The sequence below is a fragment of the Eulemur rufifrons genome, chromosome 2, assembly GCF_041146395.1.
Source record: "Eulemur rufifrons isolate Redbay chromosome 2, OSU_ERuf_1, whole genome shotgun sequence".
Classification (NCBI taxonomy): Eukaryota; Metazoa; Chordata; class Mammalia; order Primates; family Lemuridae; genus Eulemur; species Eulemur rufifrons.
In genome coordinates this window covers 13326744-13341234 of record NC_090984.1, presented here as the reverse complement: position 1 = coordinate 13341234, position 14491 = coordinate 13326744, and the positions used below count along the sequence as shown (strand labels likewise).

The 14491-nt window shown below is 46.9% G+C and overlaps 1 pseudogene; it reads right to left on the bottom strand.

Moving 5' to 3' along the window:
* Positions 1 to 5140: 5140 nt before the first annotated feature.
* Positions 5141 to 8528, bottom strand: LOC138401055 (zinc finger protein 333-like; annotated as a pseudogene).
* Between the last annotated feature and the right edge of the window lie 5963 nt (positions 8529 to 14491).

Genomic DNA, 14491 nt, shown 5'->3' with positions numbered 1-14491 from the left:
ATGCTCATCATCTCTAATCATCAGGGAAATGCAAATCCAAACCACAATGAGATATCACTTATCCCCAGTGAGAATGGTCTTTCTCAAAAAGTCTCAAAACAATAAATGCTGGCATGGATGCAGAGAGATAGGAACACTCATACACTGCTGGTGGGATTGCAAACTAGAACAACCTCTTGGGATTGCCAACTAGAACAACCTTGATCATTCACCATGTCCACGGCACAGATCAAGAGAGACACACAGGTCCTGCCTTCATGGAGCTTTCTGGGGTAGAGGGGGAATGAAGTGATTCCTGCAGCTAGAGTTGACTGGGAAGCTGAAAGATTCCTATAAATCCAGTCTCTACCGAGAGGCAACTGAAGTGTAAACCATTTTGTAAGCACCGTCTTCTTTCATCTTCACACCAAGACACAGATAGTTTCTAATCTCAGGTCAGGAACGTGCAAAAAAACTTCATTTCAAAAAAACATGACCTGTAGGACTCCTCTCTGGTCCAGCTAAATGCCCTTTCCACTGTGTATTATCTGCTTTCCTTGAACAGAAATTCTACAAGACTACAAAACCTTGAAGATGCACAGATAAAGGCTGATGAACTGTCAGCCTAAAAAAATAAAATTATTAAAATGATAAACAGAAATAGATGTGATACCAGGAACTATAACCTCTAGCTAATGAAACCCTTCTTAATCAAGAACCAAAAAGCAAAAGTAATAAATAAAAACTTGAAATGTTAAAATCCTAAAACCTCTAAGTGACAAATACCACCATAAACAAAGTTCAAAGTCAAGTAATTAAAATATTTACATTACCTTACAAAGGATTATTAAGAGCATAGGGTTTACTTAGAAGTTAGGCACGGTGACTCATGCTTATACTCCTACTACTTTGGGAGGCCAAGGCAGGATTGCTTGAGCCTAGGAGTTCGAGGCTGCAGTGAGCTATGATGACACCACTGCACTCCAGCCCAGGTGACAGAGCGAGACCCTGTCTCAAAAAATTAATTAATTAGTTAATTAAAATGTAAAAACTATTCTTACCTTGTAGGCTGTACAAAAACAGGCAGTGGGCCAATTTTGACCCACCGCCTCCTAGTCTGCTGACTCCTGTGTTCAGGAAAGCTCTTCACTCTCCACTAATTTATTCATCCATTCGTCAAATATTTGATGAGCACATGTAGACATATCTGAGAGATATAGTGGGCTTGGTTCCAGACCACCACAACAAAGCAAGTATCACAATAAAGTGGATCACACAAAATTTATGGTTTCCCAGTGTAAATAGAAGTTATCCTTATACTATACTGTAGTTGGAATGGAAGGATGCCTGCAACCAGCAGCCAGCAAGGAACTGAAGCTTGCCAATCATCCTGTGAGTGGGCTTGGAGGTGAATCCTTCCCTAGTCAAGACATAAAACAAGATCCTAGCCCCAGCAGACAACTTGACTGAAGCCTCGAGAGCCATCCTAAGCAGAGGACCTAACTATGCCACCCCAGATTCCTGACACAGAGAAAGTCATATAATAAATATGTGTTGTTTGGATGAACAGATAAAAGAAAATGTGGTATATAAACACAGTGGGATATTAAGCCTTTAAAAACAAGGTAATTTTGTCATTTGCAAATGGATGAACCTGGAGGACATTATGTTAAGTGAAACAAGGCAGGCACAGAAAGACAAATACCACGTGATCTCACTTATATGTGAAATCTACATAAGTCCATGATGTAAACCAATATATAAAATCAAATATTATATAGGACATCAGAGCTCATTTATTTCCTGCTCTGGGTGTTACACTGTAGGAAAGGGCATAATTACAAAAGGGAAAAGAAATTGTTTGAGGAGCTTCGGATTTTTATCTCAAAAGGAATAAAATCTATTTTGGAATAGATTATTGGATTCAAATTCAGTCATAACTGATTCCACTCAGAGTTGAAAGTAAGCTCGATTTCAAGTCATCACTGTGCCTTACTTAGTGTATTCTTTATGATAATAATAACAGTAAACACTGAGCACATACTACCTGCTAGTTGCTCATTTGATTCAGGCTACTGTATGAACCCTATGTGGGAAATACTGTTACTACTCCAATTTTATGGATGAGGAAACTGAGGCAAAGAAAAGCTCAGTAACCTGCCCAAAGATACACAGCCAGTGAGTGATGGAACAAGATTCAAACCCAGGCAAGCTGTAGCCTATATTCAGATCCAAGTTACTGCTTGTGTTAGTTTCCCGTGGTTGCCATAAAACAAATTGTCGCAGGCACCGTGCTCTCTCTTCACTCTGCACAGAGACTGCTAAGTGGTGGTGAATTTCAGAGGTCCTGGTTTCAACCCCATGCGGATGGGAGAAAAGTCCACAGATACCCACAGCCCAGTGGACTCACAGACCATGCACACTCCACCGGGGAACATCTGCCCCAACATGAATTCACATACACTCAACAAGCACGCTGACAGTGTGTCTCCTTCCCAGCACAGTGCTAGGTTTAAAGGAAGTCAGATCTCAGAGAACTTACAGAAAAGAGGAAGATAAAGTCCAACCAACAATTCCAAAAAGCAGTGTGATTTAGGAAGAAAAGACCCGTTTCTGGCTTCCCTCTTGCACGTGGAAACCTGCTAGGCATTGCTGCCACCCTGCGACAAGAAAAAGCTGAATAATTGACAAAAACATGACCTTTCTTGAACCCATCAGAGAGCTGAGGTTGCACGCAACCTACTAGCTTGGAATCTAGGGGGAAAGAAATGGAAGGGAACAGCAGCTCACCGGTAGCAGGGGACAAAGACAGAGTCACTAGACGAAAGGGTAAAATTTCTGCTAAAATTGTTAACAAACTGCTAAAAGCTAAGTGTGAGCTGGCGTAAAGGGGAGAGAATCCCGGGAGGCTCAGATGCAAAGGGAGTTCTCACCCACTCACAGGTTCTTTTCCCTGGACACCACCCGGGAACACTGGGGCAAAGCGGAGACGGGACAAAGTCTCCCTCCTCAAGTTCACTAAGTACACGTTGTCTCTCCCAAGTTACCATAGACAGCATCTTTGCCAGTGGCCTCCCCACCACATAACCTGGTAGCCTTTTTCTAACCTCCAGTAGCACTTTCCTTACCCCTTTTCAGCAGCTTTCTTGCTGCTTAATTTCAAAGTCAATGCCACATTTTAAGATTTTGTGGAACTCCCATACCATTTTCCACAATAGCTGAGCTAATTACATTCTCATCAACAGTATGCAAAGGTCGCCTTTTCTCCACATCCTTGCCAACATTTGCCATCTTTCTTCTTTTTGACAGCACTGTGGAGAGAGCCAGACCCGCCACCTGCCACTCAGGTGACCTGGAATAACTCACCTTAACTTGCGGGGCTTCAGCTTCCTCGTCTGTGAATTGGGGATGACAACAGTACCTACCACAAAGTGTCACTGCGAGGACGAAATTAAAGGACGCAAAGCTTCAGGCAGTGGCTACTATCTGTTAACAGTAAGCTCTAAGTAAGTATTTGCTATCATTGTGGTGAATGGTTGAACGCTCATCATTAGGGAAAAAGATGGTCACTTTAAAAGAATAGAAGTACCAATGTGCTGGAAATGTATCTAGTGTCAAAAATCTCTTCATTTGACAATCCACAGTCATGATGGAAGAGTTTAACATCTCTCTCTCAATAATGATACATCAGAGATCAGTAGTTATACATGTGTGTAAACACAAACACGATATGCTCGACCTAGTGGACGTACATAGAGTACCACACACTGATTTCAACCACCCACAAAGCATTTATTAAAAATTGGCAGCTGGGCCGGGCGCAGTGGCTCACGCCTGTAATCCTAGCACTCTGGGAGGCCGAGATGGGCGGATCGTTTGAGCGAAGGAGTTCGAGACCAGCCTGAGCAAGAGCGAGACCCCATCTCTACTAAAAATAGAAAGAAATTATATGGACAGCTAAAAATATATATATAGAAAAAATTAGCCGGGCATGGTGGTGCATGCCTGTAGTCCCAACTACTCGGGAGGCTGAGACAGGAGGATCCCTTGAGCTCAGGAGTCTGAGGTTGCTGTGAGCTAGGCAGATGCCATGGCACTCACTCTAGCCTGGGCAACAGAGTGAGACTCTGTCTCAAAAAAAAAAAAAAAATTGGCATATGCTAAGTGCATCAGGGATTGCATTTGGCTGAAATAAACCCGCCCCCTCCTCAAAAAAAAATGTCTAATACCAGTAAGAAATGCATTTTTTTCATGTAACGGGACGTCCAGAAATAAATAGTCTGGGGCTGGTGCAGTTACACAAAGATGCCAACTCTACAAATATATTCTAACTATTTTTTAGGTTAGGGAACCAGGATGGTTGTGATTTCTGGCCACACTCTCTTTACCTGTGGCTTTTACTCTCCTGGCCACAGGATGGTTTCTCTGGGTTTGCACGTCATGTCTGCTTGTCCAAAAGGCAAGAGGAGATCTGGCTAAATGAACCCATTTCTGTGCAGCATCCTTCCGTGGAGGCATATCCAATGACTTCCGATATTTAGGCTTGCCAGGACTGGGGCACATGGCCTCCTGCCCTCGCTGCAAGAAGCAGTGGGAGATGGAGGTGTTTGAATAGTCCACATTACCGACCTGAACAAAAAACCCAGGTTCTGTTCTAAGGGAGAGGGGGCAATTTTGGTTGGCAACTAGCAGGATAAGCCACAGCAGACCTAACAGCAAACCTCAACAAATACCTAAGATTCAATAACACAAGGGCTACATACTCTGCTCACCATGTAATTAAATTAGAAACCAAAAACAGAAAGGCAACTAAGAAACAGCCATATAACATACAGGAACCTTCCAGAATGACAGAAACATTCTACATCTGGAATGGGGTATTGGTTACATACATGTATGCATATGTCCAATTCATCCAACTGTACGCTTAAAATGTATGCGTTTCACTATGTCATTATACCTCTCTGAAAATACATCCATGTACTGGCATTGAAAAATCTAATTCCAAATAACGCATGGGTCAAAGAAAAAGTGATAATGGAAGTTAAGACAATGCTTAGGATTAAACCAAAATGAAAACATTATACATCAAAACATAGGATGCTGAGCATTATGAGGAAGAGTGATAGCCCCAAATGTTTATATTTCTACAAACTGGAAGTTAATTAGCAAGGGGACCACCATAGGAATGAGACACTGATGAAGGCAGGCCACCATTCCTAATGTTCCCTCTCCCCATGTGGGTCCTTTTGTGCACAGTGAGTGAGGAGCTGTGTCTGAAGGCTTTATCACACTGATTACACTGATAGGGTCTCCCCGCAGTGTGTGTTCTCATGTAAATGATGAGGTGTGAAGACTGACCAAATGCTCGCCCACATTCCTGGCATGTATATGGCTTCTGGCCACTGTGAGTCCTCGCATGTTTCCTGAGGGAAGAGGGCTCACTAAAGGCTCGCCCGCATTCCTGGCATGCGTAGGGCTTCTCTCCGGTGTGAGTTCGCAAGTGACTCTTCAGGGTCCAGAGATGACTCAAGACCTGACCACAAGTCCCGCACTCGTACAGTTCCTCCCGCATGTGTATCCTCTCGTGCACGTTCAGGTGACTGCTTGTCCAGAAGGGCTTGCTGCACTGGTTGCATTTGTACAGTTTCTCTCTGGTGTGGGTCTGCGGGTGGGTTTTCATTGACGAGTGTTCTCTGAAGGCTTTCCCACACTGGCTGCACTCGAAGGGCTTCTCTCCCGTGTGAGTTCTCACATGGCTCCTGAGGGATGACGGCTGATTGAACGCCTTCCCGCAATCCTTACACTCATAGGGCCTCTCTCCTGTGTGGTTTCTCTGGTGCAAAATCAGGTTAAAGTTCCTCGTGAAGGTTTTCCCACACTGGCTGCATTCGAAGGGCTTCTCTCCAGTATGGGTTCTCAAGTGTCGCCACAGGTTCGAGGAATACTTGAAGGCTTGCCCACATTCTTGACATTCAAAGCACTTCTCTGCAGTATGAGTCTTCTTGTGCCTGATGAGGTCAGAGCTGTATCTGAAGGATTTTTCACATTGGTTACATGCATAGGTTTTATCCCCCCACGGATTTTCTCAGGCATGATTAGGTGAGCGCTCTGGAAGAAGGAATTTACACTCTCTTGACATTCGTAGGGGGCCTCTCCCATGTGAATTCTCTGGCACTAGAAAAGTGGTTTGATGCTATTAAAACATTTCTCAAGTTCATTATATTTACAGTTTTTCTCCAGGCTTAGGCTGCTCCCGTGAATTATGGAAAATGTGAAGACCAAAGACTGTATTGCATTCACAGATATTCTTTTCCATGCAAACTGAATATAAGAGACAGACATTTCTATATTTACCACTTTTACGGTTTCAGTGAATCTGTACCATTTCTACCCCAATTTCTACCCCAGACAATGGAACAGGGTGGATGCTCTGGTACAAACAGCCATCTTTTCATTACTTTCATGGGCTTTTTAGATGCAGAGTTTTTCTGAATTGTTTAAGACTAAATTAAGTTTTAAACACTCAGTACCTCTGTCACATTTGTGAAAATGGTTACCTGTGAGAACTCCATGAAGACACAAACCTTGATTTATGTTTAGAATTTTCTGCCAATTCATGACATTCACTGACTCTCTCCCAAGAAATTGCTTCTCCTGGGCAGGCACCACTTGCCTCGAATCTCAGCTATTGTGCTTCTTTTCTAACCTCCAGCACCCCACACTCTTCCTACCATAGAGGACCAGGAATAATCCCTGGTGAACCTTACCCTTTTCATGCCAATGGACGGAATCTCCACAAAAATATCTTCACCAGGAATTGACTCTCTGGGTTGAAGCTGAGGTTCTGAAATGAGTTACGGGGAAAAATTAAGGACACCAAGAAAGAAACTGTGGGATCGAGGTGACAAAAAAAGTAAGCAACTCTGGTACATCTGGATTATTTCTTTTTAAATATTGATCCTAAACATGGGGAAAAAAATTGCAAAGTGTGGGAACATATCAAAGAGGGAAGGAAAATTTTAAGGCATTTGGCTACGTGAGGCGTTATGTAATTACAGGAATGAAAGGTGAAAATAGCAGATAGTTTACTGAGAAAGCCTTCTATGAAGATTGTGACTAATGTAAAGGAAAAATATTTGCAGGAATGTAGAGTAGGGAGGAAGGGGATAAAATATATGCGTGGAAATATTAAAGATGAAGAGGAGGTAGGACAAATCTTTTTATACAATCAGAGTAAAATATAAGAGATTAAAAGGAAAGAAAAAGAGGAAAGAAGATGGAATTGACTAAGGGCGTTCAACCAGACTTCTCAGTCAAGGGCATTGAAAATGTTTCCCTGATTGATAATTTCCCAATCTAATGCTCTTCTCACTGACCAGAGCTGGTGCCCACCTGATCCACCTGGCACTCACCTGGACAGCTGTCTGAGACATCTCCTCCCTCTTTGGTCCACCGTTCTTCTTTTTGCTCCAAATGGGCCAACATACAGGGTTTGCAGAGTTGATCTCCTGCTCATGGGAAAGATGCACAGTGTGGGTGGACTTCGTCCCGCCACAACACTGGGGCTGACATTCTAAAGTCTTTAGGGGCTCTGCAGACGGGAGTAGCAAAATGAGCCTGCCTGAATTCTGATGGACACAGCAAAGCTATTTCACTAAGGAACTAAATACAAGTTCCCTCACTGGGTACAGAGGATATTAGGGCTCCCTAGTCCTGAAAGCCCAGGGCCTAGCTCAGGAATATGTTTGAGAAGCCACACGGACAGAGTGCGGCAGACGATCTTCATTTCCATGGAAAGGCCACCAGACTGCAGGCATCGTGAGTGTGGGGCTTATCTGTCTTTTCACCCCTTGGCTTCCCCAACCCGCACAGTTGCTGGGACCCATGGCTGCTGCATGAGTGTGTGGATGCAGCCACGAGGCCAGCCCTACCCACGGAGGCCAGGTTCCTGTAGTTCTCCTGCATCACGTCTCTGTACAGGCTCCTCTGAGCAGAGTCCAGGAACACCCATTCTTCTGGGGTGAACACCACAGCCACATCTGCAAAGGTGACTGGTTCCTAAAACACACACCCATCCCGGCTCAGCCAGGCACCACCGCCACCAAGACTCAAGAGGACGCTGGAGACCAGCAGGCCTGGGGAAGGGAGGACCCGTGCGGAGCATTTTCAGACAGGCTTCTGAGGTCCTCCAGAATCTGCCCCCGGCTCAGGCTTCAGAAAGAGAACTCTTCTCTCTCTAGTCTCCGCTCCCTGAGTGACGGCAGCAAGAGGCTACAACTAACGTCAAAAGGCTTCCACTTCACGAAAGGACTTACCTACTGACAACCGGCCAGGGGGTGGGATTGTCGCCCAGGCTGCTTCCCACTGGCTGCACGAGGCCCAGGGAGTCAATAGAGTCCAGGCAGGTCACGGGAAGGCAGCAAGTCCAGCCTTTGGGCACAGCAGGAGGGTTTTATTCTTACCTGTGAACAGGTGGTCAGCAACCCAGGCGCCACGGCTTCTTCCTGTGCGCTGTCCTCCTGGAGCCAGGCGGGGCCCGCTGCAGGCAGAGCTAGTGGAGAAGAGAAGAGGTGCGAGGGTCAGTGCCCAGCCCAGTGAGCCACTCACAGGCCCAGAGGCTGCCTGCCCTGTGAGTGATCACGCTTGTGCACCCACACACGGTCATGGCAGAACACACATGCAGAGACATGCACACACATGCTCTTGCACACACTTGTAAACACATGTACACACAGACACACACCATGCACACACCAAGCACACACATACACACACACACAGACCAGCACACAAACACACACACGGGCATACACACAAAGAGAAAGACACACACACACATCCCTCCATATCCATAGCCCAAGAGCCACAGTCTCACGTCCCCAGGAGACTCCAGAGCTCCCGTGGCACCCACCATTCCCCTCTCTCAGCCTTGGGACAACTCTTCCTCCCCAGCTGCCGGCCCCTTCCTCCGCCCCCTACCCCACATGGCTGGCATCGCCCCAGAACTCACCACAAGAAGGGAACAGATGACCCAGTACCACCCTGTGATTCTGCCTAAAAAGGAAACGTCCTTCCCACCTGCCTTCAAATCTCAACTGCCCCCCTCCCCCCACACCAGGTATCCTCCCTCTGGCCGAGGACAGACAAGCCAGCGACTCCTTGGTCATCCCTGGTCCCCCTGCACCCTCACCTCTCCCTCCTGACGGAGACTTTCCCCTCAGTACTTAAACCCGACCCACAGCCAAAGTGAGAGCCCGGCCCGCAGGCTCACCAAGGATATCCTGCAGAGCGACATGCAGCCTAAACCTAAGAATGACTTCCTGTCAGTGACACAACACACATTCCAAACTCAGGAGTGGATGACATTTTGAAGAAACAAAGTTTATTACTCTTACTAGAAGGCAAATTGGAAGGAAACAAACATTTTGCCACTAAAGCTAAAATGTTACTTGTCTTCTAGAATTAACTTTTCCCCACTTCTCAGGAAATGTGGCTTTGAACCTCATTTTTTAAAAGCTCAGTTAAAACCCAGTCCATTTATAGTAAATTCAATTGTCATTTTCAAACTTGACATAATTGCGTAGTCAAGAATTTCACGTTGCCCAAAGAGAAGCTGGCCTTTGCCACAGTGGCTGAGTGGGCCCTCTCTCTCTTAACAGAAGGATCTGAGGCCGACAGTGCCCGTCCCCTTGAACACACAAATAATGAGAGGTGGCTGTAGGGGTGCTTCCCCCTGTGGCCCTGGGTGGCATGCCCTGCCCTGTCCCCCAAGACTGCAGTCCTCAACCCCCAGGCTGCAGACTGGTACTGGCCCGTGGCCTGTTAGGAACTGGGCCGCACAGCAGGAGGTGAGCAGTGGGTGAGGGAGCGAAGCTTCATCTATATTTACAGCCGCTCCCCATCGCTTGTGTCACTACCTGAGCTCCACCTCTTGTCAGATCAGCGTTGGCGTCAGATTCTCATAGGAGCATCTAGGTTACACACTCCACGTGAGAATCTAATGCCTGATGATCTGAGGTGGATCTCAGGTGATGCTAGCGCTGGGGAGTGGCTACAAATACAGATTATCATTAGCAGAGAGGTTGCACTATGGGGAGTTGTGTAATTATTTCATTATATATCACATTGTAGTAATACTACAAATAAAATGCACAATAAATGTAATTAGCTTGAATCGTCCCCAAATCATCCCCCCCCCCCGCCCCGCAGTCCGTGGAAAACTTGTCTGCCATGAAACCAGTCCCTGGTGCCAAAAAGGTTGGGGACCACTTCTCTAAGTAAGTAATAAAAATCTCCTTCCAGATGGGCGCAGTGGCTCACACCTGTAATCCCAGCACTTTGGGGAGCCAAGGCAGGAGGATCGCTTGAAGCCAGGAGTTGGAGGCTGCAGTGCGCTATGACTGTGCCACTGCACTCCTGCCTGGACAACAGAGTGAGACCCTGTTTCAAAAAAAAAAAAAAACCTCCCCCTTCCAATGACATTGGCCTCTCTGTGTCACAAATCAAAATCCCACAGGTACATTTTGTCTGATGTGGACAAATGTGTGCATCAGATTCCTTTTGACGCAGATAGGTCTACTTAAAGGCAATGTTTTTAGGCATTTAGCCTATTTGTTTTGGCAGGGCTAGTGTGGGGACTGCGAATCCCACAGAGAGCAAAAGAGGCGAAACCACAGTCTTGAGGAGCTGTGTGGTGTCTGGAGGGGAGGTAGCTGTACAGTGGCCTAGGGACAGCAGAAAGGCTGAGCCTGGAGATGCCACTTCCTCAGCATCCCTTGGAGCTTTTCTAAGAGCGGCTCCCTGCCCTCTCCTCTCCGGCCCCTCTGCTGGATGAGCTGACCACACAGCGGGGAGGCCACGGGGCCGTGGTCTGTCTCTGGCCACCAGCACTTTTTCCTGTGTGACAGGGAGGCCTGAGAGCTGCTATATGGGGCCTCAGTGATGGGGACAAGGCCCAGTGATGCTCAGCACAGCCCAGAAGGACTAGCTGAAGGGTCAGCACCTTCGACCCAGGGGCAGGCTGGGTGACCCTCAGGCGGCAGAACCTGGTGGCTGAGACCGTGGTCTCTGGGGTTAGGCCTGGGCTTGACTCCCAGCTCCAAATCCACCTCTACCACTTACAGGCTGTGTGTCCTCATGGGAGAACTGCCCAGCTCCCCTAAACATGTGGCCATGAGTGGACCTCCCCTGCCTGCTCAGAACATTCTGGAACTGCCTGTTTCCCGGGGCTCTGATGTAGTGAGAACACTTCCCCTCCCATATTTGGTGCATGCAACTGAGGGGCCCACAGGGCTGGGTGTGGAGGTCTGGGGAAGGTGCTGGAGCCCTGTTCCGAGAGGAGAAGGCCACCAGAATGGAGCGGACACCTGGCCCTCATGGCTCACTCGCCCTCCCCTCCCTGCTGATCCAGAGAGACGTGGGCGTGGGTGATGGGGCCTGGAGACGCCTTCTGCAGCGCCTCATGCGTTCACTCCTTCATTCAACACGCGTTAAATGGGCGCAATGTGATGACACACAGAATGCTCTGGAATGCACTTCACTGTGGCTACTGCCAGATGAGGCCTCTCCAACCCAGCAGCCCTAATGGGACATTTTCAGACTTCAAGGTTTAAAAACCATGTACCCTCAAAAAATTAGCCGGGCATGGTGGCGCATGCCTGTAGTCCCAGCTACTCGGGAGGCTGAGGCAGGAGGATCGCTTGAGCCCAGGAGTTTGAGGTTGCTGTGAGCTAGGCTGACGCCACGGCACTCACTCTAGCCAGGGCAACAGAGTGAGACTGTCTCAAAAAAAAAAAAAAAAAAAAAAACCATGTACCCTTTCCCAAGCAGCTACTAGAAGACATTCTCCACCAAAACAAGAATGTATTTATTAATAAACCAAGGATGGGGAGGATCTGGGGAGGGAGGAGGGGTTTCAGCTGCCCAGGGGTCTGTTGCGGCTGGGCAGGGGTGAGGGATTCAGCTGCTCTGCAGCCCACACCAGGCTGTGCAGGGTTGAGGCTGCTCTGTGCCCCGGAAGCTTCCCCAGCAAGGGAACGGAGCATGGGTCTCTACAACACGCACCACTCTGCCCCATCTGACTCTGATGCTGACACTAATCCACGACACAGGGGGACGGGTGCTGATTGAGGGGTCCGGGGATCTCCCTGGCTCTGTGCCTCCTTCTGTCCAAACCCTAACCCTAATGGGGACCCAAACTTTGGAAGGTCCTGTAGTTTGAGTAAAAGGGAATTTGGGGCCAAAGGAAGGACGATGGGAGCTCAGTGTGGATTTTTCTCATGCACTGCTGATGTGCACGCCCGTTCTGAAGGCTCTCCCACACTCAAAAGGGCTTCCTTCCACTGTGGGGTCTGGAAAGGTCTCCTAGGGGCTGAAGGATCCCTGAAAAATTTTTCCATATTCTTTACAATCAAGGTGGCCTCTCTCTTGCCAGTGCTCTCATTCAGATCCGGAATATAGTTCCTCCGGAAGACTTTCCTGCCCCGATTAAATTCACTGGGTGCCTTCTCTCCGGCTGCAGTTTGCTCCTGACCAGGAGTGAGTGATGGGGGGAAGCTCCCCAACATCTGTGCCAGTGCCCAGGGATCCTCCCTCCACCCCCAGAGCATGCTCTCAGCAGTTTTCAAGACATGCCTTGGTTAGACAGCTGGAGCTCTTCAAGTTGCGTACGTTGCTGGCTCTACCACAGGGCTTGTTCTTTTTCATAATTTTCGAGGGGCTTCTCTACCAGGAGGCACTTTTCTGGTAATTGTTGAGAAATAAATCATATTTCACATACTCAATGTCTAGCTCACATTTATAAAAATGTTGACCTGGGGGAACCTTACAGAAAAAAAAGAATCTTGAGTGACAGCTGGGGTTTGCTCAAATTCAGGAGCCACAGACGCTCCCCCGAGACACTGCTCCCCCTGCCTCAAACACCTCCCTGGCTCAGCTGATTTCTAACTCGAGTATACCTCACCTTCTCCTGTGGTAGGGAGCCAAGGATAACCCCATGAATCTTACCACTTGCATGTCACTGGATGGTGTTTCTTCCAAAATATCCCGCATAGAAGTCAACTCTTTGGGTTTAAGTTGAGATTCCCAGCCTAAAATTAATTTGGAAAAAAAATTAACTCATTTGAGAAAGAAACAGTGGGATGAAATTGAAAATATGTAATATACGTGTGTGTGTGTGTGGTGTGCATGTGTGTACGTAGGCTTTTTTTTTTTTAATATTGACCCTAAACTTGGGAAGATACTGAAAGGGAAGAAGGCATCCGTGAGTAGGGCTGTGGTGGAATTTGGCAGTCATACAGCAATCAGGGAGAAATGAGAGGCGATTTCCCAGCTAAGGATTCTGTGAGGATTCAGACTGATATTTCCAGAAATGGGGTGTTATTAGAAAAGCAAGTAAGAACCAATTAGACACAGAACAGACACAGAAATGTTAAATTTAAAGAGGAATTAGACACTAAGTGTGGGTGAGGATGTGGAGAAATCAGAACCATGGTCCACCGCTGGAGGGAATGTACGATGGTGCACCCGCTTTGGAAGGCAGCTTGGAGACTCCTCAGAAAGTTAAGCGTAGGCGTTACCACATGACCCAGCAATTCCACTCCTAAGCATACACCCAAGAGAATTAAAAGCATGTCCACATAAATGCACACAAATGTTCACAGCACCATTATTCACAATAGCTAAAAAGCAGAAACAATCCAACTGTCGATCAGCTGATGAATGGATAAACAAAATGTGACATATCCATACAATGAAATATTATTCAGCCGTAAAAAGGAATGAAGTTCTGATTCATGCTACGACATGGATAGATCTCAGAAACATGCTAAGTGAAAGAAGACAGACACGCTATAGTTTGGATGTGTCCCCCAAAGTGTTGGAAACTCAATTGCTGATGTAACAGTGTTGAGAGGTGGGACCTTTAAGAAATGATTAGGTCATGAGAGATCTGCCCTCATGAATGGATTAATGTCGTTATCATGGGTGTAGGTTAGTTACCATGAGATTGGGCTTGTTATAAAAACGAGTTCAACCCTCTCTTGCTCTCTGGCCATGTGATGTGCTCTGCTGTGTCATAGCAAGAAGGCCCTTACCAGACACAGCCCCTTGATCTTGGACTTCCCAGCCCCCAGAGCTGTGAGCCAAATAAACTTCCATTGTCCATAAATTACCCAGTCTGTAACATTCTGTTATAGCAACACAAAATGGACTGGGCCAGATACCAAAGGCCACATATTACATGATTTCATTACAGAAAATGCCCAGAACAGGCAAATCCATAGAGACAGAAAGCAGATTAGTGGTTGCCAAGCACTCGGGGTGGGGGGAAAGAGGAGTGACTGCTAATGGGGACGTGGTTGCTTTTGGGGAGGTAATGAAAATGTTCTGGAATTAGATAGTTGATGGTCGCACAATGTTGTGAACCACCGAATTGTACATTTTAACGGGGTGGATTTCATGGTGTGTGAGTTACATGTCAATTTAAAAAAAAAAAAGAAACCTGAACAGA